The sequence below is a fragment of the Lissotriton vulgaris genome, unplaced genomic scaffold (assembly GCF_964263255.1).
Source record: "Lissotriton vulgaris unplaced genomic scaffold, aLisVul1.2 SCAFFOLD_4186, whole genome shotgun sequence".
In the NCBI taxonomy this organism is placed as follows: domain Eukaryota; kingdom Metazoa; phylum Chordata; class Amphibia; order Caudata; family Salamandridae; genus Lissotriton; species Lissotriton vulgaris.
Window position 1 is genome coordinate 121467 of NW_028242033.1, and position 25772 is coordinate 147238.

Below are 25772 nucleotides of genomic sequence, written 5' to 3' on the forward strand. Positions count from 1 at the left end.
CGACCCCTACATATTGCAAAAAAACAAATAAAATGTGTTAATAAAAAAAAAAATCAACTCATGACACACCTGGAGCAGAACTAGCGACTAATAGTCTCCCAATCCGGATTCCGCAGCAGTCACAGCACCAAAATCACCCTGATCACAGCCACTGAAGAAATCTGAACATTCCTCAACCAAGGAGAAACAGCAACTCTGATCCTCCTTGACCTGAGCAGCCATTGACTTCGTATTCCACAATACAGTGTTCAAAACACTCTCCCCACATCAGCATCCAAGGGGATGCGCTCAGATAGATCACCTCTTTCTTCCCCAGAAGAATCCACCTCCCCCTTCCAGCTCTGAACCCCCGGAGATCAGCTGCGATGTCCACCAAGGCTCATACCTCAGCACCATGCTCAGCGCATATGTGACCCCTCTGGCCAACATCGTCAGATCCCATGTTCTCAACATAATTTCTTACGCAGACAACACCCAATTCATCCTCTCACTCACCACCTCACTACCAATCAACTTCCACAGATGCATGACAAACGTCACCGACTGGATGAAGAACACCTGCCTGCAGCTGAACACAGACAAGACAGAAGTACTAATCTTTGGAAACAGCAGCAACACATGAAACAAATCCGGGTGGTCATCAGACCTAGGACCTGCACTCAATCCCTCCAACCAGACCAGAAACTTGGAATCATCATGGACAACAAGCTCACCATAAAATCACTGATCAATGCCATCTCCTCCGCCTGCTTCCTCACTCTGTGCATGCTACATAAGATCTTCAAGTGGCACTCCTACACACGAGAAAGACCTTGGCACAAGCTCTCATCACCAGCTGACTGGACTATGGCAATGTTCTCTATGAAGGACTCACTGCACACCTTCCACAGAGACTTCATACAATACAGAATGTTACAGCCAGGCTCATCCTCTGCCTTCCCAGACGAACCCACATCACACTCCACCTCAGAAAACTCCACTGGCTCCTCGTACAGAATAGATGCCAATTCAAGCTACTAACTCATGCACACAAAGCTCTACACAACCAAGGGCTCACCTACATTAACCACCGCCTGAACATCCAAAAACCATTGAGAAAACTACGCTCTGCCTCTCTTTCATTTGCCCATACTCCCTGCATCTACCGACGCAGAAGTAGAGGACGCATCTTTGCCCACAACACAGCAAAGACCTGGAACCGCCTCCCACACACACTTCTGGACCATTACCTCAAATCTGGAAGTCCGAATGACCCTCAAGACCTGGCTGTTCAAATAAACCTCCGGGGCCAGCAAGCGCCTGGATACCCTAACGGGTGATTAGCTGTCGCCATATGTATCCTGATTGATTGATTGATTGATTTCAAGCAGACTTATTCCTAAGCCTAATACAATGGTCAGTTGCAGCTTAGTAAATGTTACTTTATTTGTTCAAGTACACGATAAACATTTGACACTCCTAAATGTTTCTTCAACTTTCACAGTGAAATATTCTTGTGGGAACCTGGTTTTCAGCTGCTCAATGTTGGTAGTCCTATGAGGGCTTTACATTTCACATTTTTCATGACTACCACTGGAAACCATCTTATAGTTAATAATGTCCTAGGTGACATTATGTGAACGAGAGCACATGACAATCGTACAACAGTGGTGTGATGGTGCATCCCTAGAATGCAAAAGAGACATTATGAGAAGAAACCCCAAAGGAGGGGCAACACCATTCTGATTTTGCCTATTTTGAGACCAGAATGCCATGCTGATCAATAGTTGATGATTTTGAAACCTATCCTATCTGGCTTTTTACTATTGGTCTGCCTTTGCTGATGCTACAGTCGGTTGCAGATGGACTGAAACCCTTCTTTGCCGAACCATTTTCATTAATTCTTTTTGTCCCATGCTAATGGACTCAACTTTAGTGGTCTTTGAATCTGAATCCTTTCTACTTCTTTAGGATTGTGAGCGGTTAAATAAATGAACTAACCTTCTGCTTTCGAAAGTAGTAGGACTAAGTAACTCTGTACATTGATTTATGCGATAATCATTCTTTGAAATTTAGCCTAAACGCTTGGCATTATATTGCAAGCTATGATATTTCTAACTGGTTTACTTAAAAGACTGCTTATTGTCATTAATTCTTAATCTTTAATACAATAAACAAAATAATGTAATATCTGTCTGAGTCTATTATTGAGTCGTGTTGATTCTTCCTTTGAAACTGTGCTATTTCTCAAATGATTTAAATATATTGTAGGGAGAATCATCAAGCTTTTACGGAATATCCAATTCTGCTTCTTTTATTCTGTGTAGCCGTAGCAGAACTTTTGGTCTGCATAATTCTAGTCCCACTTAACTTTATTTCTACAGCATGGTCTTGAGAGTGGTGTACTTAAACCCAATTTCAAATTTGTGAGTTAGCGGTCAATTTATGGTCCCCATTGGACAGCTAACGTGGAGATTTTGTTTACCCTAATTTGCATCTGAGACTCAATGTCTCGGTGGTAAATGAAAATGCTGAATACTGTCTAATCGTAAAAGGCCCAGTATAGTTAGAGTAGTAAGGAGAGTAGGAGTACAGAAAATGTTTACCATGCTTGCGTTGCAACTAAACTTTGATAGCAGAGGTATGGTTTTGCCTAGTGAAGTGAAAGTTTAGGGTGCCAAAAATAGTTTTTTGTCCAAGTTCATTAAGTTCACAATTTGGGGTTTTGCAAACAAAACAAAAAATGGAATGATGGAGTGCTGATAGAGTATTGTTCTGGACAGAGTTAACGAGTAGCAGCAAAGGAGTGTGAGTATTGATAGGGATGCATGTTGCTTTTGCTTAAGATAGTGTTTTTTGAAAAGGCTGTGTCTTGTTGAGCGGAGTGAAGTGGTTAAAGTCCACATGGTTAAAGTCCATGTATGATTGTGGTGCTTTATGCAATGCTGAATTTGTAAACAGGTTAGTTATGGTCTAAGATCTCAAGATATTTACCTATGGGTTGTCTCAGTGTAGAAGACCCCGAGTAAGTTGTCTGCTGTTTTGTGGTGTTGGTTGTGAGACGTCATTGACAAACCTTGGTAAGGATTCTGTTTGTGTGTTAGTGGTAACTGGTTGGTAGGGTTTATCTCAGATGCACAGGGAATAATTAAGGGTGGAATCTTGCTGGTTGAGATTTCATTTGAAGTTAGTATAGAAAGGTTTAGTTACATTGTTTGTGAATTTCTTTTAGTGGAGCAAATACTTTTATTTTTTGCTTGCACTGTATTGTAATTTAGCTTAGAAAGAAACGTGCAGAAGAAGATTGTGAAAGAGGTGCTGCAAGGAGTATGAACTGACGTCACAATGTGCCACGTTGTGATTGGTTAGTTGGTGAAAAGCTGTGCTGGGATTGGATGTCTATATCGTAATAGTTGTGTTGTTATTGGTGGCGGTTGCTGAACAGGTGAATTGTGGGAGAAAATAATTTCCTGGATTTACTGAAATCATTTCTGGACATAGAACTGAATAAAAATCAAATGTTTTAATTCATTGCATAAATTAGACAAAAAAGATGAGACCTTATCTGCTAGAGCAAAGGTAGAAGCACCCCTGAGGGTACGCCAGGATACACTGTCATGATGGACAAAGGATTACACTCATGTCTGTGGCTTGAGGTTTGGCATAAACTTACTGAGAAAGATTAAAGTTCCCTCATTATGAGACATTTAATTAGAGTATTATAGAGAATTTAAGGAAAAGAATGTATGAAATAAAAAATCATGTTAGAGCTACAGTAATTGAAGCTTTAAATACCTGGAAACATTTTGCACATTAAAAAGACAAAGAGAAATATCAAGGGAGTATAGGATAACTATGCACCATTACACAGAAGCTAGATGGGATGCTCAACAGAAAATGTCGAGAGCAGATGTAATATACAAGCATGATTGTATCCGGTGCTAGAAGTTGAGGAAGATGTAAGGGCAAGAGAAAAGAGAAAAAAGAAGCATTTAGAGACGGAGAAAAATGACTCAGCGAAAGAGAGTGACATAGATGGACTTCTGAATGATTTATTAATTAATTGTTCACTACCTTACATTGAGACATAGAGATTTGACACATACTAGTACAGCTGAGAAACCAATTGCTCTTGAAGTACCAAAGGAACCTCTGCTTATTTCTCCTGTGAGTGGAAGAACAGAAACGCGTGATCCTATGAAACTGAATGATCCAAGTACTCTAGACTCTTTGACTGCTCCCGATACTATTGAACCTGTTGTGCATGGATTGCAGGTAAATACTGTTCGCAATTTGACTGTACCTACTGGAGTAAATACAGTACGTGGGAGTACAACAGATTTGACAGCAAGATCACTGCTTCATACACCTATGGTTTCAATTCGAACCAATAATGCTGCAGCTATGAATATTGTCCCAAATCAGACGAAATATGATCTGACACAAAGAATGGTACAGAGGTTTCCACCTTTTTATTGCCCCAGATCGAGTGGACCTCCTGAAATGAATTATTATGCCTCTAATATGACTGTAGCAATGGGTATTTCAGTTCCAGATAAATCTGTACTAAATGTACAGCCCGGAACTAGCACAAATTTGAATAATGGAAGCATACATTTAAATAATAAAAGAGAACAATTGGGGTTTATTACTCAAGAATTTGAAGAATGGCTTAAGGGATACAGTACCCTGAAACATCAGAATTCAGCAATAGTTCCAGCTTCAGTTTCAGCTATAAATTTAGTTCCAGAGAAAACTCTAGTTTCTAGTTCAGCACCTGCTTCAATTTTGCTTAGAGGTTCAAGTTCAGTCAAAAATTCAGCTCAGGGAAATAGAAAGCTCATGGATGTGAAAAGATTGAAAATTGAATTAAAAGAAATGATTCAGGAAACACTTAGCCCTTAAAGGCTAGATGCTTGCCGGGAGGAGGAATTGTTGTTCCTTTGCAAAGACATTACACAACAAGCAAAATTGACACATGAGATTGGTAGACTTGGCTCAGAAATATGGTATAGATAGTCAAAATTCAAAGATTTTACAAACATCATAGAGGTTAGACTTTACTGAGAAAGACATTGTGAACATGAGGGCACCAGAAACGAAACTGCAGATAAAAGAACTAATGGCACTAATCAGTAAATGGAAATAAAAATAAAAGTGGAAAGGTAGATGGTCAAAAAAGAAGGAAACTAAGCGAGTTCGGGTGCAGTCACCACCTGTTTTTTTTTATGGAAGTGTTGGAGAGATACAGATGCTCCCTATGAGAGAAGTACCTGGAGAAGGTTACGTCCATGTACCTTGGACAAGCCTGGACATTTTGTCATTTACAAACTGTTTCCTGAAATTGAGAGAAAATCCTGTGGAATGGAACAGACCGATGGAAATATTTGTGAAAATTTCAAAGGTTTTGTTTGACATTGTGGTACACGCAGATTTGTGCGCTGAATGTACGTTTTTTAAAGAGTGGCCTAAGGCAGAACCACAGAGAGATTCTCAACCAGGAGCACCATCTCCAGTAGTATCGAAGAAATACCATCAACTGATAAATCACCTGAAGACTAATCTTTCCCCTAAAGAGATTGACTGGCAGCACACTGACACAACAGCTCAACAACTGACAGTACATGCCTATTATGAGGGATTGATACAAGCCTTCAAGCAGTGTAGTGGATTGGATAGTATTGCAGATAAGGATTTGGGATATTTCGTTTACCGATTTGTGCAAGGCTTTGTGACCTGAAATTTGCAACATGGTTCACAAGCAGTTACTTTGTTGGCAAAGCAAGCCATTAGATGAGTTGTTGAGTTACACAAATATTGTGGCGACAAGATTGAGATGACCCATAAGAAGCTTAAGGAGAAGCTAATGGTTGCCCAGGTAAGAGCAATGCAAAAAGTTCAAAATCAAATGAGTTTGGATAATACGTTATAAGTACGGAGAGGTTATAATCAAGCTCCGATGATACAGTGTGTTAATGGTTTTCACTAATCGAGTTTCCCATCGCAAGGTAGAGGTTGTGGAAATCCTGTAGATCCCAGAACTGGTGTTGATGTGTCGCCCCTGAAGAAAACAAATACGGGTCATGCTTGCAGGAAATGTAGACAATGGAGACGCAAGTGTAAGTCTGTTATGAATAATGTAGGAAATCAGATGCAGAATATTCACAGTCTCAAGAAAATAACATGGGACAGACTCAACAGGTACAACGCCAGAGAATGAAGAATTCTAATGTGCCACAGCCATTGCAAATGCCCCAAGCTCCAATGCCCCTACAGAATGTTCAGGTACAAAGATACAATGCAAATCAAAATTATCAGATGATAGAAATTCTTTCCAGAACGAGAAAATAGCACAGTATGATGGTGCCTGAGAGGGGAGGAGGGCTGTTTGCTTGGTGCAGTTTTAGGGGTAGACCAGAGTGGTCCCTATGTGGATGGAGAAGTGGATGGGAATCCTGTCTCATTCCTTGTCGGCACTGGTGCTACGTGCTCTACTGTAAGAATAACAGAGGTTCCTAACCTACCTCACTCGGGAAAAAGTATCCAGGTTGAAGGAGTTTCAAATAAAACGACTTCAATTTCAGAACCAGTTACAGTCAAAATAGGATCCTTTGAGGGTCAACATCGATTTGTGCAATGTGATACAAGTCCAGTGAATCTGCTTGGACGTCATTTGCTATATAAATTAAATTCATCAATCTAATGAATATCTGAGGAAACGCCTTCAATGGTATGTCCCCGGGAGAACATTGCGAACCAACTGGGGTGGCAGAAGTTTCATCGCTGGTACTGCTAAAGCTTGGAACAACCTACCATTACATCTCAGAAATGATACTGAGCTCCTCTCCTTTAGGAGGGGCCTCAAACCTTGTCTGTTTTCCGAATAGCCATTTTGTTTTTTGGTAACCAGTTAGGCACAGCTCAGCGCCAGGACACCTTTGGGTTGAAGTGCGCTTTAAACGCTTACTAACATAATATTACATAACACCAAGAGGTATTGCCTTTCACACCAATGATTAGGATGTGTTTTTTAAACTTGCCCAACAGAAATTAGATGTGGGGATGTATCCTCTCCTGATAAGTGAGGATTTGCCCAATTAATTTAGAAAGGCACTGTTACCTGAAGTCTGGGATTATACAGGTAGAGACATTCGACTAATAAAAGGTGTTGCCCAGTCCGAATTACAGTCAAACCAAATGCAGAGTTCCCAAGAATCCCATAATAGAATCTGTCTCCAGATACTATTGCCGGAATTCCTGCAGTGATCGACTTAATGACTGAGCAGGGATTCCTGAAGGAGATAATGGGAAGTCCATATAACTCTCCCATTATGGTCTTGCAGAAACCAAATGGCAAGTATTGTATTGTTCAGGATTTACGTAGAGTAAACTCTATTGTTGTTCCATATTGTCCTGTGGTACTGAATTCAGCTGTGATTTTATTTTAAATTTCATGCGAAGCTGAATGGTTTTCGGTTATCGACTTGTGCTAATCCTTCTTTTCCATTCCATTGCATAAAGATAGTCAGTATCTTTTTACTTTCCATTTTGGCAATCGTATTTTAGCATGGTGCCAAGTCCTAGAATGGTATACAGAGAGTCCCTCAATCTTTAATCAGATACTCAAAAAGAATCTAGAGACAATAGTAATGCCAAATCGCTCAGTGCTTGAGCAGTATATTAACGACATACTGGTGGCATCAACGACGAATGAGGCTTGCAAAGTTGATAGTATTCCATTATTGAACCATCTTGCATGGACAAAGTATCCCTGACCAAGTTACACTGTTGCAACACAGAAGTCCTGTACTTAGGACATCACATTGAGAAGGGAGCGAGGAAAGAATCTCAGCGAGTCTTACCATGAATCCTCCAGCTACCCAAAAGGAACTCTGCTTGCCCGTAAGAATGGTGGGCTATTGCAGACAGGGGATTCCAAATTTGTCATTAACAGCAAAACCTCTCCAGAGGTTGACAACATACAAAAATGGATCTGATCCGGTACCCTGGGATGACAGTTGCATGACTGCCTTCACAGAGCTGCGAGAATGCCTTTGCGGGGCACCAGCTTTGGAAATGCCTGATTACAACAAGTGCTTGTGTTATTTAGCAGGGAGAGAAAAGGCTGCGCTCTTTCAGTCTTGACACAAATGCATGGAAGCAATAGAAGGCCTATCGTCTACTTTTCGGCAACACTTGATCCTGTTGATACTAAAATACTGATATTGAAATCGGTTGCATCTACATGTGTAAGTCTTGAGCAGTGTTAAATTATTGTTATGGGTCACCCACTGACAGTATTTGTGACCCATTCAGTGGAGATACTGTTGACTCGTACTTAAACACAGTACTTGACCAAAAGTCGATTGATTAAGAATGAACAAATCATAATGGTGCAGAGAATGTGGCTCTTAAAATGGTGCAGTGTTGGATCCGGCAGCTTTGATGCCACTGCCTAAAAATGAGAGTGTGAATGATAACGTTAAGCATGATCGCTTGGATGCGACTGAATTGTGTACCAAACCCGTTGAACCACTGCCTAAATATGACCATGTGTTGCGTCTTGATGGTTTGTGTGTGAGAGACAATGAAGGTAATTAAAAAGTTGCCTATGTTGTGTGTACAGCTTGAGGTGTTGTGTAAGCATCATGGTTGTAGGAGGTATTTTCCGCACAAGTTGCAGAGCTTATAGCTCTGATACGAGCATGCACCATTTCAGAACAGCTCAGAATCTCAATTCATACAGATAGTCAGAATGGCTTTGGAGTCGTACATGACTTTGGGTAATTGGTCACAGCATCGGTTGATGACGTCCCCTGGTTCTCCTATTAGAATGGAGAGTGCGTGAGGAGCCTTCTGCAATCCATACAATTGCTTGCCCAAATTACTGTTGTGAAATGTGTTGCTCATCCACACGGTACCAACTATGTGACAGTTAGCAACGGATATGCTGATGAAATCGCAAAGTACTGTGCGTTAAATAAGAAATACTGAAAGTCATCTGACATCACAGATTGTAATTTGTTGTTGTCCGCTTTAGACACGTGGGATGAGGTGAGGAAACTGCAGAACGAGATGACAGAAGCAGAACAGAAGAGTTGAGTGCTAGCAAGTTGCACCAAGAACGAAGATGATGTGTGGGTTTACACTGATAGCAGACCAGTATTACTGGTACCAACTATGTGACAGTTAGCAACGGATATGCTGATGAAATCGCAAAGTACTGTGCGTTAAATAAGAAATACTGAAAGTCATCTGATATCACAGATTGTAATTTGTTGTTGTCCGCTTTAGACACGTGGGATGAGGTGAGGAAACTGCAGAACGAGATGACAGAAGCAGAACAGAAGAGTTGAGTGCTAGCAAGTTGCACCAAGAACGAAGATGATGTGTGGGTTTACACTGATAGCAGAGCAGTATTACTGACACCAACGGCAATACATTATCATGGTCCTGCACATGCTGGAAGAGATGCAATGATGCGTTGATTTCAACAAGTGTGGTTCAATCCCAGATTCAGAGTAACTGCAGAAACACTGTGCAATCGTTGCGTGGAAGGAAGAATAAAGCAGGTTGTTTTGATTCTCACTGGTAAATCTTCAGGTTTCTTTCAACCTGATCCAAATGGACTTTATTGAGATGACCCTTTGGAACAGTTTAAGATATGTTTTGGTCACTGTGTGCATTTTCTCAAAATGGATCAAAGCCTATCCTACTCGTAGGAATGATAGTTTATTTATTTATTTAATTGCTTCTATAGTGCCAGACTCGACCCCGGTCAAGGTATCTCCGCGCTTTGACTGCAAAAGGTGTTGAGAAACAAGATCTTTACAGAGGAACTGAGATTAAAGAAGAGGGACAGCAGTTAGTTATACCTCCATGAACAGATTAGTTTTTAGCATTTTTCTAAATGATAAATGGTTGGGAATCTGTCTGAGGCTAAGGGGCAGATTGTTCCACAGAGTCGGTCCCACAGAAGATAGGGCTCGGCCACCTTGTCTGGTCTTTTTGATAAAAGGTGGTTTAAGCAGGAGTTGGTTGCTTGACCGTAGATCTCGGTCCGGTTTGTAAGGCTGTAGTATTTGAGTTAAGTAGTTGGGGCCGTTTCCGAACAAGCATTTGTGGACAGTACAGCAGATCTTAAATTTAACGCGTTGGCGTATTGGGAGCCAGTGTAGTTCTCTCAACAGGGGTCCAGAAGATGTTCTTGAGGGAGCATTCAGAATCAGTCTGGCCGCCCTGTTCTGAACCACCTGCAGTCGATTGATAGCGTCCTCATTAGCTTGTATCAGAAGCCCATTGCAATAGTCTAATCGACTTATTACAAGGGCCTGTACAAGGGTCTTTCTGTAGGTGTCCGGTAAAAGAGGGAAAACTCGCCTGAGTAGGCCAATGGTGTGAAAACAGGCTCCTGCAATCACATTTGCGTGTTCTTTTAGGGTTAAGTTTTGGTCCAGTTTCACACCCAGGTTTTTGACGGTTGGTTTTGGGGAGGGTACAGGTCCCAAGTCCTGGGGCCACCATTCGGGAGACCAGAGTATGCTAGCTTTCCCAAAGAGCATCACTTCTGTCTTCCCGACATTACACTGGAGGTAGTTGAAGGCCATCCAGTTTGAGACAGCCCTCATACCCTCCGCAAAATTTTCCCTAACATTTGAGTTGAGGGCATGGAAAGGGTAGAGGAGTTGAGTGTCGTCGGCGTAAGACACTGGTGTGAATCCGTACTTCCTCACAATCTCAGCAAGGGGGGCCACATACACATTAAATAATGTGGGGCTTAGGCATGAGCCCTGTGGCACCCCCTTTGTGAGCGCCCTAGAGATGGAATGGTAGGGGCCCAGGCTGACAGATTGTGAGCGGCCAGAGAGGAAAATTTCCAACCATGCGAGCGCCTGACCTCTAATGCCCACTCCTTGCAGTCGGCTCTGCAGGATTTTATGCGACACAGTATCAAAAGCTGCTGACAGGTCTAACAGCACCAGAATCATCGAGCCTCCTCTATCCTGTGACATCTTGATGTTATCTGTCACGGAGAGGAGTGCAGATTCGGTGCTGTAGTTGGGCCTGAACCCGGATTGAGATTGGTCCAGGTTGACTGTAGCAAAGCTTTTATTAAGTGAATTGATTATGAGGTTCGGATTTTCGACTTCTCTTGAGTCAGATTGTGGAACTAATTTGAATAATGAGGTCAGTAAAAATGTTATGTGCAGCACTACAGGTTGAGCAGAATTTCCATTGTAGTTACCGACCAGTGGTTTCTGGTTTGGTGGAGCAAATAAATGGCACATTGAAATCCAGATAAGCAAAAGTTTGCGCTTCTATCTCCGAGGTGGCCAGAAGCATTGCCTCGTGTGTTGATGAGTTTAGACGTACGACAAACAGGAGGACAGGATTGTCACTCCATGAGGTGATCATAGAACATGTGAGGAGGTTGCCAGCTGTTCCTGCACAGGAACTGGACTTCCAGACTTCTCCGATTCCAATCCACATCCACAGCAAAGCTGAGACCCGTGGCGGACACGAAAGACATGGGACCGGACACCCTGGACTTCTTGCATTTATCTGCTCGACTGCCGAGGTACCCTCGCAGTTGTGCATTGGAGTATGAGAAACCCCAGACCGGAGCACCATTTGCACCAAAGCTCAGCTTTCCAGACTCCACAAGTGTTGCGTGGGGCCTGCTCCTGCATTTCAGCTCAACGCGTCTTCCCGGTTGCTAGCCCGCTGGCTAGTTAGCCCTCTGAAGATTTCTTTTTGAATTTACACCGCTGGCCTGGTTGCTCCAGGATTGCTCCAGCTTCCCTCCAAGGGAGAAGCTCCCCAGACCTTGCTGGTCTGACTCGAAGCCAATCTGCACTTCCTGCATGGGTCGCGGTTGCCAAGGCTTGTTGGGTCCAATCCGGATACCGACGCCGCAGTCATCTAGATCCTTCGTGGGACAGCTCAAATCCAGCTCCTGGTCATCGCCGACGCCTCCTGGTCCTCATGGCTGCAGAGACAAGCTTCACCTCTTCACCTGAAATCTCCTCGACATCGCCTGGTTCCTTCCTAGTTCCTTCCTGGTCACTGGCTAGTGACCCAGACTCTGTCCCCTCTGCTTTCAGGTTCTTCAGTTCCTCGATCCGCCCTTGGATCCACCCGTACACTTTTCCTCTGGTTGCCTGCAGCACTTCTTTGCAGATCTCCATAAGAAACATCAACGAAACCTGACACCAAAGACACCTATGCACCCGGCTTCCCTGGGTGAGGTAACTCAAGTACTCCGGTGTTCCCGTGGGTATTGACTATCCAAGTGTCCTAGTCTAAAGTGGTTTTGTCGTAGTCCATCCGGAAGTGCCCTAAATCTTTAACTTTGTAACTTTTATGCTCTCCATTCTAAGTCAATGGTAACTCGCGACTGTGTTTAGACACTGCACGCATCTCCCGTGGGTCTCCTACTTCCTAACCTTTAGTTGTCTAGTGTAGCCCCAGCGATTCCCTAGGTCCTAGGCCTATTCCCTATTTCTGAAGTGGTTCTTATACCACTTACTTAGTATATCGTTCGTGAGACCCCTCGGGCAAAACTGTATTTGTTCAACTTATCGTATGGTATTTAAGTAACTTGTGCTGTACTTCGATCTCTGACCTCATGAAGAGTTCAGAGGTGTTGTGTTAGAAATAAATATATATATATTTGATATATACCTTGTGTGGTGTCCTTTCTCTAGGTATTCTAGGGATTATACTTGGTAAAACATAAAGCTTCACATGCTCTTTGGAGTTTAGCCTAAGACTGCTGGTCCATGCTACCAGTAGGATAGCTTGTCTATAAGGTTGACTTTAAAACCACCATCAATAAGGGTTGTTTAGACTGGTGCAAGGTGCCCACTAGAATAGTGGACAGCATATGCCAGGCTAACTTCTCACATTGGTGTGCAGCGGCAGGGATAAGAGCATGAATTTGTTTTACCATATAATCTTGTAATATCATTTGAAAGATCACATTAAGGTACCAGTAGGTACATATAAATCAAGTCTTATAATACTTTAAGTTCTACTGAACTTAGTTGTTGTAGAGCAAAGGGCTTAGCACACCCTGACTACAACTCTAGAGAGGTTCTAGTAGATACCCTTTAGTGTAGGTAGGTGCACACACCACACCTCACTAGAAAATGTACTGAGGAGGAGAGCCTAGTGTGCCTCTCCCCACAGAAGTTGACCCTCCCAGTGTACCTTCTAAGTATGACACATTCACCTTTAATGAGTTGAGAAGTTTATGTACAGTCAGAAGACTGAGACAAGGACAAAGCCCCACCTCTAAGCACCTGATAGATATATTAGTGGAATATGATGTGGACAAAGCATCCAGCCCAGGTCCATCAGGGAGTGTAGAGGAGGACCATCCCTCAGCAGATGATCCCACTGGTGACAACCAGGGAGGAGATCCTGATGCTGTAGTGGATGATAACCAGGTGCAAGTCAGAGAACTGAACCAGGTTAACCTAGGACTACTTGGGACTGAGAATGGAAGAATCCAAACCAGACCCCAGGTAGGCTTAACAATGAGTGCAGAAGGAGAAGATCACTTTCCAGTGATTCCAACCACTCTGCTGACTCAATAGGGTCCCATGCCTCAGCTCTAGGGAGAATGACTTCCCCTGAGAGAAGAGAGCATAAGGCTAGGATAAGGGAATCCAAGTTTAGGATCAAGAGGCAAGAAATTGCCCTTGCCAAAGAGACCCTGGCTCTTGAGACGGAGAGAGAATTGTGTGGACTAGAGTCCACTGGTGGCAGCATAATTCCTAAAGATAAGGAAAGGTCTCATGACCATAGAAACCTGAATAAAATTGTGCCCCCCTATCAGGTAGGGGATGACATCCACAAGTGGATTACTGCTTTGGAGAGGGCCTGCAAAGTACAGCAGGTACCCCAGAGTCAGTGGGCAGCAATGTTGTGGCTCTCCTTTGCAGACAAAGGTAGAGATAAGCTCCTAACAGGTAATGAACAGGATGCCGACACCTACACTGTCCTGAAGAATGCTCTGATGGATGGGTTTGGCTTAATCACTGAACAGTACAGGTTGCTGTTCAGAGACACCCAGAAGACAGAGACTCAGGACTGGACTGACTTTGTAGATTGTGCCACTAAGGCTCTGGTAGGCTGGTTACTGGGCCGTAAGGTCATTGACTATACAGGATTGTATAACTTGATTATGAGAGAACAGATTATTAATAATTGTCAGAACCAGTTATTGCATCAACACCCGATTGATTCTGATCTGACCTCTCCTCAAGAATTGGGTAAGAAGGCAGACAAATGGGTCAGAACCAGGAGGAAGCATAAGGTACAGAAGAAGCAAGACCAAAGGGTGGGGAGAAAGCAAAAGACCAGAAGTCTTCTCAAGGTCCCCAAAATGCTTCTAATGGTGGGGGTCCCCAACAACCTAAAAAGAAAGAAGGTCCATAGAAACCATGGTGTAATGTTTGTAAAAGTAATACTCCCTGGACTAGTAATTGCAACAAAAAGGAGGCAGCTCCAACCACCATTGCCCCTAAGGCAACTGTTCCCCCTTGTACAGCTAATAGTGGTGGTTCTCAACAGAAGGGTGTAGTAGGGTTGACCCTGGGAACTGAGGTAGATTCTGGCCTAGTCAGAATACCAACTCAAGCTGTTCTTGTCTGTGATGTGGACATGGCTATGTCCTCTACTGGGAGCCCCAGTAACTTGGGCAAGTACAGACAGACACCTTTAATTAATAACAAAGTGGCTCAGGCATACAGGGACACATGTGCAAGTGTCACTATGGTGACACCCAACTTTGTGAACCCTGGACAGATCATACTAGGTGACAATTACCTAGTGACCAATGCAAGTAATGTCACTACCACCCATAGTATGGCAATTGTTAATTTCTCCCGGGTAGGGGTAACTGGCCTCAAAAGAGTTGCTGTTAGTTCAGACCTCCCTGTAGAATGTTTGCTTGGAAATTACCTAGAATCTTCAGTCTGGGCTGAAATGGAGTATCGGACTCATGTAGAGATGTTAGGTATATCAGCGCATGTCCTAGCTGTGACCAGGTCACAGGCCAAAAAGTGCAACAAAGAACAGGCCCTGGATCCTGGAAATATGGACCAGTTGCCTACCAGGAGAAGCAGTAGGGTTAAGGCAGTGCCTTTCCCCTTGCCTCAGGATTAGGATCAGCCTTCCAAGGAAGCTGATTGTGAGACCCAAGAAGGAGCTGTCCTAAAAGAGCTTGAGCCTGATCAGGTTGAGTTTCTAGGGAAAGGGGAACCTTCAAGGGCAGATCCGAGGCAGGCACAGTTGGACTGCCCTTCTCTTGAACCCCTTAGACAGCAAGCTGCTGCTGAGGCTGCTGGGAATGCTAAAAGTACCCATAGAATGTATTGGGATGAAGGGCGCCTGTATGATATTCCTCTAGCAGGACATCTTGGCCAGAACAAGACTTGGGACAGGCTTGTCCCTCACTTTCACTGGCCTCACATGTCAGAAGATACCAAGGAGTTTTGTCGCTCTTGTGTCACCTGCCAAGCCAGAGGCAAATCAGGTTGCACCACAAAGGCCCCCCTAATACCACTACCTTTGGTGGGGGTTCCCTTTGAGAGAGTTGGGATAGACATTGTTGGACTAATGGATCTCCAAACAGCATCTGGGCAAAGGTTTATTCTGGTGGTAGTGGATCATGTCACCAGATACCCAGAATCTATTCACCTAAGGACCACAACAGCACCTGTTTTGGCAAGAGCCCTCTTGGGAGTTTTCTCAAGAGTGGGTTTTCCGAAGGAGGTTGTCTCAGACTGAGGTGAAAACTTTATGTATGGATATTTGACTGCTATGTGGAAAGAGTGTGGAGTGAACTACAAGTTCACCACACCCTACCATCCACAGTGCAATGGTCTAGTTGAAAGATTCAACAAGACCTTAAAGGGCATGATGAAGGGTTTACCTGAAAAGCTTAGGCGAAGATGGGGCATCCTACTGCCCTGCCTTTTGTTTGCTTACAGAGAGGTCCCACAGAAGGGGGTTCGCTACAGCCCTTTTGAACTTCTGTTTGGGCATCCTGTAAGGGGACCCCTTTGTCTGAAGGAAGGATGGGAGTCACCTCTCAAAGCTCCAAAGCAAGACATAGTGGATTATGTACTTGGTCTCCGCTCCAGGATGGCTGAGTATATGAAAAAGGCATCCACAAACCTTGAGGCTAGCCAGGAACTCCAAAAAGCCTGGCATGACCAAAAGGCTGTACTGACTGTTTACCAGGCAGGGCAGAAAGTGTGGGTGTTGGAGCCAGTGGCCCCAGCAGTACTCCAAGACAAATGGTCTGGACCCCACACTATTGTTGAGCAGAAGGGAAAGATAACCTATTTGGTTGATCTTGGAACTCCCTGGAGCCCCCACAGGGTGCTTCATGTCAACAGATTAAAACCATATGTTGACACTGCAGGCATGGGCTTGCTCATGGCTACAGATGAGGGACAGGAGGAAGAGAGTGACCGTCTCACAGACCTGCTTTCTCAGAACCCGGATGATGGTTAAGTTGATGGTGTAGCCTTGGCAGGCAGCCTCACTGACCAACAGCAGCAGGACTGCAGACAAGTTCTACAATCCTACAGACATATGTTTTCTCTGACTCCAAGTCAGACTAGCTGGTGCACCCATGAGGTGGACACTGGTGACAGTCTGCCTGTGAAGAGTAAAATCTACAGGCAACCTGATCATGTCAGGGACTGTATCAGGACAGAGGTCCAAAAGATGTTGGAGTTGGGAGTCATTGAGCCCTCAGAGAGCCCTTGGGCCAGTCCTGTAGTCCTAGTGCCTAAACCTCACACCCAAGATGGTAAGAGAGAGATGAGGTTTTGCGTGGATTACAGAGGCCTCAATGCTGTCACTAGGGCAGATGCCCACCCAATACCAAGAGCAGATGAGCTTATTGACAGATTGGCTTCTGCCAAGTTTTTGAGTACATTTGACTTGACAGCTGGCTACTGGCAGATCAGACTAGCTGACGATGCGAAAGCCAAAACAGCATTTTCAACCCCAGGAGGTCATTATCAAATTGTGGTAATGCCCTTTGGCTTGAAGAATGCACCTGCCACATTCCAAAGGTTGGTGAACTAAATCCTCTCAGGTCTGGATGACTACTGAGTTGCTTATCTTGATGGAGCTGAAGGTGGGATAAAATTGCCTGCCTATCTCACAAAACCTGTGATGGAATGTTTATAAGATTGCCAGCAAGGGCCCACAAAAGTGGTATTAGTTAGTCCCTAGCTGCACCCTTCTTTCTTGTCACAGGCTGGGGGTCAACATAGGCAGGCAACCTTATCCCACCTTCAGCTCCGCCGGTCCACTGGTATTCTAGTTAAAGGACTGGTTCCTTCCCATATGTAATATTTTGCTTTGTGTAAATGTTTTTTATGTTGCAATTCCAAGCGCCTTGAGACCTTTGGGTATGTAGTGCGCTATATAAATCAATTGACTTGACTTGACTTAATCAGTTTGTATTAAGCTTCTTTTTGGTGTTGTGAAATTTTGAGTATTCACTGTAAACGTTTGTACACTTGTATATATTGTGCACACAATTGTATGTTTTTGAACTGACTGTCTTGACAGGACTTTCCTATAATGTCATCTTTGGATGAACTAATGAAACTTGATTATAAATGAAAATACATTCTTTTGTAATATAAAACTGTTGGCCACGCAGCACACATGGGCTGTGCGGGTCCTGATTTTTCTTGACCAGCCATCTTGTTCTGTTTAGCAATTGTTGTGATTCGGGCTGGTCAGCTGTAGGATCCAATACCTTCTTTTGTATACAGTTTGGTTTTATGTGATAGGCATGAGCTGAGCGCCTCTGCAGCTTTCGGAACCATGTCCTTATAGCTGTTCTATGATATAGCCATACCATATACTCTTAAGTGCATTACAATCCTCGCCGTTAAGGCTAACTTTGGTTTGGCTTTATCAAAACATGTCGTGTAAGGTGTCAAACACTTTGGAATACTACCCCCCCCCCCGCCAGTTCTGGCGGCGGGGGTAGCATTCCACCCTTCTAGAGGGAAAAGACAAAGACATGTAGTTACTGCTTTACCGGTGTAACGAAATGGGGATGTCCAGTAATGCGGAATGTGATCAACATGCAAGGACAATACGGACAAACTCTGCCTTTAACCAATTGTACCCTCTGCAGAACACCAACACAAACGCAGACTCACAATCGGAACCCTGGCCCTTTAACGAAGACTGGGATTACCAATGGGCGGAGTCGCGTCAAGACACAGAGACGTCATATACGGCACAGAACCTATCAGGGGGTGCTTGTTCACCGAGGAGGAAGAGACGGAGACGCGGAGCGGAGTTGAAGGAGACAGCGAAGCGGAGCAGAGTGAAGAAGGACGAGACGAGAATCGAGCCGGAGGAGCGAGAGAGACGAGTAAGGAGGAGAAGCCAGGAGGCCACCGTTACTACGGGTCGCCCAGCCATACACCCGCGGGAGGTGTATGGCTACGCCAGGTACGTGACAAAGTACGGGGCTGGGTCACGGGCAGGAATACACGTACCGACGTTCCCTAAGTCACATCCTAACTGGTCCCGGTGCCCCCTCCCTGAACACAGATTCCGCCCTCCCCTCACTACGGCGTTTTGCAGTGAACTGGTGCACAGTTAGGGTTATCCTCACTCCCTTTTCCCTGTAGGTAAAAACGCCATTGGGACAGTACGCTGACACTCCCTATCTTTCTTTCCCCCCCTGGGTATTGATTCCAACGGCACGACGGAGGTTGACGAGCCTGTCCCGCGACGGAGACTCGACCGGGACCATCGCGCCTCAGCTGCGGAGTCTAGGATCAGAAAGGCAGCCAGAAGTCGATCTCCAAGGGGGAAAACAACCACCAAGAAGAAGAGTTCGGACTCTTTGTACTTAAAAATAAAGCCCTTGAAAACTAGGATCAGTGTATTGCCTATTCCTCCTGCTGCCTTAACAACCGGGTTAAAGTTAAACAGAGCCTCAGCATCACAAAAGGGATGCTGCTGCCACAGACACAAGTCTGACCTCCTGCTGCTGGACGAAACTCCAGCAAGGGAGGCCTGGACAATAGGTTTCCTGTCGAGGGAGGTGCTAGCATCTCCCCAGACAGCCTGTAGTGTATTGGGGCAGGGTGGGTTGAATGGAAAGATGCTTTTCCAGACACTGCCTGGGTCACACAAGGTGCTCCATGCATAGCCCGGTTCAAACCAGTTGCTGGGGCACTCCAGCCCCAGCTCTGGCGCGAAACAGGACAAAGGGAAAGGGGTGTAACAACCCCTTTCCCAGGTCCACCCATAGGAGGGACTTAGCAGGTAATCCAGCCCCTAAAATCAGTATAAAGATAGGAGCTGTGTCTACAGACTTTAGATTATCCTGGACTGAAACTCTGAAACTAAACTCTTGGACCTTCAACGTTCTATATCGACTAGAAGACTGAAGAGATCTCCCTTGTGGTGAAGGAGTGACCACCCTGTGCAAACAGGCACCACCAGTAACTTGCCGCTTTGCTTTGTCGACGCTCCTGCCGGAACCCGAAAACTCAGCGATTCAGGAACTGGACTTCCAGACTTCTCAGACTCCGATTCACATCAAAGCTGAGACCCGTGGCGGACACGAGAGACGTGGGACCGGACACCCTGGACTTCCTACATTTTGCTATCTGCTCGACTCCCGAGGTACCCTCGCAGTTGTGCATTGGGGTATGAGAAGCCCCAGACCCGAGCACCATTTGGACCAAAGCTCAGCCCTCTACACTCCACGAGTGCCATGGGGGCCGGCTCCTACATTTCAACTTGACGCATCTTCTGGTTGCTAGCCCGCTGGCTAATTAGCCCTCCTAAGACTTCTTTTTGAATTCACACCGCTGGCCTGGTTGCTCCAGCTTCCCTCCAAAGGACCCAGACTCTGTCCCCTCTGCTTTCAGGTTCTTCAGTTCCTCGACCCGGACACTTTTCCTCTGGTCGCCTGCAGCACTTCTTCGCAGATCCCCAATGGAAACATAGACGAAGCCCGACACCAAAAGACACCTATGCACCCGGCTTCCCTGGGTGAGGTAACTCGAGTACTCCGGTGCTCCCGTGGGTATTGACTATCCAAGTGTCCTAGTCTAAAGTGGTTTTGTCATAGTCCATCCGGAAGTGCCCTAAATCTTTAACTTTGTAACTTTTACGTTCTCCATTCTAAGTCAATGGTAACTCGCGACTGTGTTTAGACACTGCACACGTCTCCCGTGGGTCTCCTACTTTCTAACCTTTGTTTGTCTAGTGTAGCCCCAGCGATTCCCCAGGCCCTAGGCCTATTCCCTATTTCTGAAGTGGTTCTTATACCACTTACTTAGTATATGGTTTGTGAGACCGCTAGGGAAAAACTGTATTTGTGCAACTTATCGTATGCTAATTAAGTAACTTGTGATGTACTTCGATCTCGGACCTCGTAAAGAGTTCAGAGGGGTTGTGTTAGAAATAAATACATATATATTTGATATATACCTTGTGTGGTGTGCTTTCATTTGATATTCAAGGGATTATACTTGTGGAAACAAACAGCTTCTCATGCTCTTTGGAGTTTAGCCTAAGACTGATGGTCCATGCTACCACTAGGATAGCTTGTCTATAAGGTTGACTTTACAACCACCATCAATAAGTGTCATTTAGACTGGTACAAGGTGCCCACTAGAATAGTGGACAGCATATGCCAGGCTAACTTCTCACAGTTACCGACCAGAGGCTTCTGGTGTGGTGGAGCAAATAAATGGCACATTGAAATCCAAATAAGCAAAAGTTTGCGCTTCTACATCTCTGAAGTGGCCAGGTGCATTGCCTCTTGTGTTGATGAGTTTAGAAGTACGCCAAACAGGAGGACAGGATTGTCACTCCATGAGGTGATCATAGGACATGTGAGGAGGTTGCCAGCTGTTCCTGCAAATGCTTTAGTCAACATAACAGATGATATGATCTTGGACTTCTGCAAGCACCTCGCTGATGTGGTACGTTCTGTTTCTCACTAGGTTGGAGAAGCTGCCCTTGCGGTCCAACAGGAGCAGTGCCATGACCCCAGTTCAGGTGAGTGGGTAATGCTGAAGAAACATGTGCCTAAAACGCTTTTGGAACCTCGTTGGAGGAGGCCGTTTCAGGTGATCCTAATCACCAACACCGCTGTGAAACGTGGAGGTCTCCAGAATTGGGTACATACAAGCAATATCCACAGAGTTCGAGTCCCAGTGCTAATACAACGGCACGTGTTCCTATTGTACAGTGGTAACAGTGAGACAGAGTGATCAGGTTAGCCAAGCTGTTGGGGACCTGCAAGCTGCTGGGGCAGTACTTGTTTGGCCTGAGCGGGGTCAGAGAGAATCAACTGTAGGTACCGAACGAGTCCTAAACAAGAGAGTTGACTACAAGAGGTACAGGTCCTAACGAAGGTCCTAGTGCAGTAAGAAAGCAATGAATACCCGGAGATAATTGCCTGAGAAGAGATGAGATTTGGAGAAGTGGCCTGACAACAGGAAGAGTACCACCAACTATTCCTGAAAGTTCTGAACAATCTGATCCAAGTGATACAGATGATGAGCATACAGCTGTAAGGAGATTATGTAAGGGTTTGTCAATGGTTAGCAACTGGTTGGGTAACTTAGGAAATGGATTAGTGATTTTCATCTTAAGACCTTTAGTGGTGATCTCTTGGTGCATAATGCCTATGATATTATCAATTACAATGTGGCATGAAAAGAACAAGAATTAATTGTGAAATGGAGGATGAATAACGTAAATATTATGGTGAAATAAAAACTTTAGAAGAGAGTAGAAGGAAAAAGTTAAAGACAGGTCAGACATAATGTTTGACGAAATCTGATGTGGTAGATAAGCGATGGCTTGATTCGCCATCAGAGAGCCTGATGACACAAGATTTAAAAAATCATAATACACAACACATTTATTAATTTAAGACATGAAAAGCTGAAAATACACCTTGCACAAGTTAGACGCAGTAAAGTACTATAGAAGCGTACTTTGAAATGAAAGATGAAGAAATATATATATAAAACAATGCTCATAGTTATAAATGAGTTGCATTAATGAGATTTCCTATTAAAATTTTGTTTATTGGCATTTACTGATAAAAAAATGTGCTATTAATAAAATGGCCTATTGCTTCCATTGCTTTCTATTAGAAAGCATCATATGGAAAGGTCGGTGCAAAACTGTGAAAATACTAGATATTTATTTGAAATCTAAACTAATAGTACTAGAGATTCTATAGTTTATAAAAACCTAAAAACAGTTTTTGCTACATGAACTTAGAACATTATATACTCATGTGAAAGTTGAGAAAAATTGTGATAGTAGGCTATTTTTAATATTAGTTACTTTCATGTGATAATACTTGGTGAAAGTTCTACTTTATTTCCTACATGAAATGATTTTAGTGCATTATATTGGATATAGATTTGGAGTTTATTTCATTTAAAATTGAAATGCAAGCTTAAGGCCTTTTCCCAAATGTGCTCTTTCTTTACAGCTGCCTTATTCCTAAATCTAATACAATGGTCTGTTGCAGTTTAGTAAATGTTACTTTATTTGTTCAAGTGCATGTGAAACAATTAGACATTCTTAAATGTTTCTAAAATGTTCGCAGTGAAATGTTCTTGTGGGAACCAGGTTTTCAGCTGCTACTATCAACTGATGGGTAGGCCACGAGGAATTTAAATTTCTCATTTCTTATGACTACCATGGGAAAACATCTTATAGTTACTAACGCCCTACGTGACATTAGGAGAATCGGAGCACATGACAATCGTACAACAGTGGTGTGTGGTGCATCACTAGAACTGTAACATAGACATAATAAGAAGAAACTCCAAAGGAGGGGCAACACCATTCTTATTTTTCCTACTGTGAGACTAGAACACTATGCTGATCGATTTTTGATGATCGTGAAACCTATCCTATTTGGCTTCTTACTTTTGGACTGCCCTTGTTGATGCGACAGTCGGTAGCAGATGGACTAAAACCCTTCTTTGCCGAGCCATTTTCATTATTTCTTTTTTTTGTTCCATGCTAATGGACACGCCCTTACTGGACTATAAATAGGAATCTGTTTCCCTTCTTCTTTAGGATTGTGAGCTGTTAGATAAATTAACTATCCATGAGGTGATGGTGATGGTAATAGGATTCTGTAATAATCAATCTTTGAAACTTGGCCTATATGTTTGGCATTATATTGCAAGCTGTGATATTAGTAACTGGATTACTTAAAAGACTGCTTATTGCCATGAATTTCGAATCTTTAATGCCTGAGTCTATCATTGATTCTTGTTGATTCCTCCATTGAAAAGGGGCTATTTCTCTAATGAGTTAAATGACCCGTAGGGAGAATCGGATAACTTTTATGAAATATCAAGCTCTGCTTCTTTTATTCTGTGTAGCCGTAGCAGAACTTTCAGTCGGCATAATTCTAGTCCGACTTAACTTCTTTAGGAGGTTGGGTCTTCCTATTGTAATTCTTTACAAGTCAAGTCAAGTCAAAATATGCTTTAGTCGAGATTTCACATAAAAGCAAGAACAGTCTAAATTTAAAAATACAATTAAATAGTCAATCAATTATGTTAAAAAACTAGAGCATAATATTTACAGTTCATGACTCGATATACAGTTCGAATTTTGAACAATTTCATACATCAGAAGTTAGCCATTTTAAAAAAATAATTAAAAAGTTAAAAAACACCCAAGTCTAACAAATTTGTAATAAAAACATATATAGAACATACAGACAGTTTACCCAGACAGAGAATAGTCAAATGACTAGCAGTCTCTGTCTGATCGACCATGCCCATCCAAGGTATTTGGCAGTTGCTATTGATATCCATATCTCACTGCTAGTGCATATAATACGCAAGGCAACTGTACTACTGGTAGTCCCTAAATTCTTGCACATCGGTTTTAACCATACACGACTTGGGTCCGAATAAGCTGTGCAAGAAAATAAAAAATGGCCCGTAGTTTCTTTAGTGGAACCACAAACAGGGCAACTAATACGCAACCCACCTTCCCATTTAGCTGTCAAAAATCTAAGGGGGAGTGAACCTGCTCTCAATTGGAAGAGAAGATTTCTATCTCCAGGTCTAGTTATACTATCCCAGTAGGGTTCCAGAGAGGGATACAACATAGCGTCTAAGAATCCTTCAGTCATGGATCCTGAACTAGTGCTACTACATCCCCAGGAGGCTACCTTTTCCCAATAAATTTCTTTCAGAACACTTTTAGTAGGGAACATTGCTCCAGCTGGGTCTGACCAAAGCAAACTCATTCCAAGCTCATTCAAGATTGCTTTCAACGATTTAAGCCACCCGTTTTTATGGAATATATCCGCGTTGATGATATCTAGAAAACCCCTCAGCATAATGTGAGAGCTCAGGCGTAGTCCAGAGCCTTCTCCAGTACAGAATCGGTTGAAGCCTGACCAAGTCTATAACCACTTTTCTGTCCAGATTGTACCTAAGGGGCAGCAAGGGAGTACCTTTCGGGACACCAGTTATTGCCCGGAAGAACTTATTTTCCGATATTTGTAGGGCAGCCACCTACTCGAAACCCCATAGCTCAGCACCATATAGTGCGGAGCCAAGAGCCTTTGCCTCATATACCTGCAGAGCAGGCTTTACAGGTTTCGTCAGGGACTTTCTATGCTCGGAACTAATAGCACCTAATAGTTGCCCGTGCCTCAATGTAGCTATATCTATATGTTTGCTCCATCCGCTCTTATTTGAGATGTGGATACCCAGATACGTAAAAGTGTTCACCACTTCTAAAGGACGACCATTCATAATGATTTTAGATTTAAAACGTGATGGGGATTAAAAATCATAAGTTTTGATTTGGTCACATTAACCTCCAGACCATGCTCACCACAGAATAGATCAAAGATAGCCAGTGCACGCTGTAAACCACTTGGGGTCTTTGATAGGATGAGCGTGTCGTCTGTGAACATTAAAATTGGTATTTTTGTACCAGCTAATGAAGGAGCGTCCAACTTCGCAGATAACATGCGGGATACAACACCGTTAATAAACAGTGTAAAAAGAGTGGGGGCCATTGAGCAGCCTTGTCGGACGCCCCGCTCAACCGGGAAGTCGCTGTCACCATGCCCTGCCCCCCCGCTGGATTCTAGCAAAGGTTACTTCGTGGAGCCGCATTATTAGTGTCAATAGATCATCTGGTACGCCCAGGTTTTTAAGAACAGACCACAGCTTCGACGCGGTACTAGATCGAAGGCAGCCCGCAAGTCGACAAAAGCCGCGTATAGGCTACCCCCGCCCAGCACCACGGTCTTCCATTGCAGTAAGTTGAAGCGGAAAACCTGATCCACAGTACTTGTGGACCTACAGAATCCCGCTTGAAATGGTGACAAAGCATCATTATCCTCAGCCCAGTCAAGAAGCCTGTTCACAATCACACGCCCTATTATCTTTTGAATGGTGTCAATAAGGCTTATCGGCCTGTAATTGCCGGGCTGGGATCGGTCACCTTTTTTGAACACTGGTATAATTACTGCTCCCTGCCAGGATGTCGGTACCTCTGCACCCCTAGCAATATTGTTAATAAGGAGGCAAATGTACTTACACCAACGTTCTTTGTCATTGATAAAGACGTCGGCAGGAACACCGTCTATGCCAGGGGCGCGCCCGCTATTCACTGTACTCAAAGCCACCAGAATTTCTTGTAGACTGAAGGAATTATCTTTGAAGTGGGTATAACTTATGTCTGCTGTAGATGTAACC